We start from the raw sequence: 2,914 nt of genomic DNA, 5'->3' as shown, positions 1-2,914 counted from the left end.
GCATGGAGTGCTCTAGGACCTCCTGGTTCACACCTACTTTGGCTCCAGATGCCTCACCAATGTGTCCCCTGCACTGAGCAACCTTGGACACCAAAGACTGCGAATACTTCTGCTTCAGTTATCCTACCAGGCTCCCACTGCACTGAGATCCCAGGGACCATTTTGGTCCATGCTTACCTCAGCTTTGGCTGTCCTGCCAGGGTATCTTCTACACAGAGATCCCAGAGACTGCCTCATCTCATGCCCACTTCAGCTCTGGCCAAGAAACCAGGGCAGCCCCAGCACAGAGTGCCTTGGTATACCAGCCCATGCCAATCACAACTCTGGCCAGTGAGCCAAAGTCACCAGGCATATATCATCTTCACAAGGGACAACTATACATGGGGTTTTAACACCCGACTTACATCAATGCATATATAATCCAGACAGAAAATCAATAAGGAAACAGTGTATTTGAATGACACATCAGACCAGATGGACTTAACAGATATGTACAGATCATTCCACCCCAAAAAGCAGAATACACATTCTTTTCAAGTGCACAAAGAACATTTTCCAAATAGATTACATGTTAGGCCACATAAAAAAGTCTCAATAAATTTAAGAAGATGAAAGTCACATCTTTTCCAGCCACAATGACATAAAATCAAGAAATCAATAAGAAGGGAAAAACAAACAACAACAACAACAAAAATAAACTGGAAAAAACACAAACATGTAGAAGCTAAACAACATGATACTAAACAACCAAGAGGTCAACAAAGAAATCGGGAAGAAATAAAAAGAATACATGGTAACAAATGAAAATAAAAACACAATGTTCCAAAATCTTTGGAATGCAGCAAAAGCAGTTCTAAGAGGGTATTTTTAGTAATAGAGGCCTACCTCAAAAAGTGAGAAAACTTTCAAGTTAATAATGTAATATGAAGGAACTAAAAGAAGAAAAAAAAAAAAAAACCCAAGAATAGAAGAAAGGGAATAATAAAGAGCAGAGAAGAAATGAATGAATGATCAATAAAACTTGAATAAACAAAACAGACAAACATTTAGCCAGACTCATTAAGAAAAAAAAGAGAAAGAACTCAAATAAATAAAATCAGAAATAAAAGAGAAGTAACAACTGACACCATTAGAAATATAAAGGATTTTGAGAATACAGTGAAAAGTTACACACCACAAAATTAAACAAATTAGAAGAAATGGAAAAATTACTATAAATACACAATCTTCCAAACCTAAATCAGGAAGAAATAGAAAATCTGAACAGACGAATTACTAGTAATGAAATGGACGTGGTCATCAAAAAACTACCAACAAAAGTCTAAGACCAGATGGATTCACAGGTGAATTCTACCAAACATTTAAAGAAGAGTCAATAACTATTTCTCCTCAAACTATTCCAAAAACTGGAAGGAGAAAAACTTCCCAATACATTCTATGAGGTCAGCATTACTCTCATACCAAAACTCTCATACCAATATTTTGTTGAGGATTTGTTGAAAAAATCCTCAACAAAATATTGGCAAATCACATTCAACAATACATAAAAAAATTCATTCACCATGATCAAATAGGATTTATTCCAGGGATGCAAGGATAATTCAATATTTGCAAATCAATTAACATGATTCACTGCATCACCAAAATGAAGGATGAAAATCATATGATCATCTCAGTAGATGAAGAAAAAGCATTAGACAAAATTCAACATCCAGTCATGATTAAAAACTCTCAATAAAATGGATTTAGAGGGAACACAAGTCAACATAATGAAAGCCATTATGTAAAAACCACTCAGCTAATCTCATACTCAATGGCGAGAAGCTGAGAAATTTTTCTCTATGATCAGAAACAAGACCAGGATGTCCACTCCTACCATTTTTATTCACATAGTATTAGAAGTCCTAGCCACAGCAATCAGACAACCAAAAGAACTAAAAGGCATCCACACTGGTAAGGAAAAGTTAAACTGTCACCAGTTGCAGATGACATGATACTATACATACAAAACTGTAAGACTACACAAAAAACCTACTAGAAATAATAAATGAAATGAGTAAAGTTGCAGGGCACAAAATAAATACACAGAAATCAGCTGCATATCTATACACTAACAACAAAGTAAAAGAAAGAGAGTTATAGAAAACAATTCCATTTAGAATTGCAGCACAGAGAATAAATTACCTAGAATAAACCCAACCAAGGAGGTGAAAGACCTATACTCTGAAAATTATAAAATCCTGATGAAAGCAACTGAAGATCACATAAAAACAAAATGAAAAGATATACCATTCTCATGGATTGGAAGAATTAATAATGTTAGGATGTCTATACTAACCAAAGCAATCTTACAGTTCAATGTAATCAAATACCAACAGCATTTTTCACAGAAGTAGAATAATCCTAATACATGTAAGAAACCACACAAACCTTGAATAGCCAAAACAATCCTGAAAAAGAAGAACAAAACTGGAGATATCACAATTCCAGATTTCAAGATATACTACACAGCTGTAATAATCAAAACAGTATGGTACTGGCACAAAAACAGACACATTAATCAACAAAACAGAATAGAGAGCCCAGAGATAAAACCAGGCTTAGATGGTCAATTAGTCTACAACAAAGGAGATAAGAATAAACAATAGAAAAAGACAGTCTCTTCAATAACTGATGCTGAAAAAACTGGACAGCTACATGCAAATGAAGAAACTGAACCACTTTCTTACATCACACACAAAAATAAACCCAAAATGGGGTTGCATGACTGGCTCAGTCAATAGAGCATGCAAATCTTGATCTCGGGGTTTTGAGTTAGAGCCCCACACTGGGCGTGGATACTATTTAAAAATAAAATCTTAAAGTAAATAAAATAAACTCAAAATCAATTAGAGACCTAGGGGCGCCTGTGCGG

Source organism: Zalophus californianus, chromosome 2 (genome assembly GCF_009762305.2).
Source record: "Zalophus californianus isolate mZalCal1 chromosome 2, mZalCal1.pri.v2, whole genome shotgun sequence".
In the NCBI taxonomy this organism is placed as follows: domain Eukaryota; kingdom Metazoa; phylum Chordata; class Mammalia; order Carnivora; family Otariidae; genus Zalophus; species Zalophus californianus.
Note: the sequence above shows the minus strand (reverse complement) of the source record.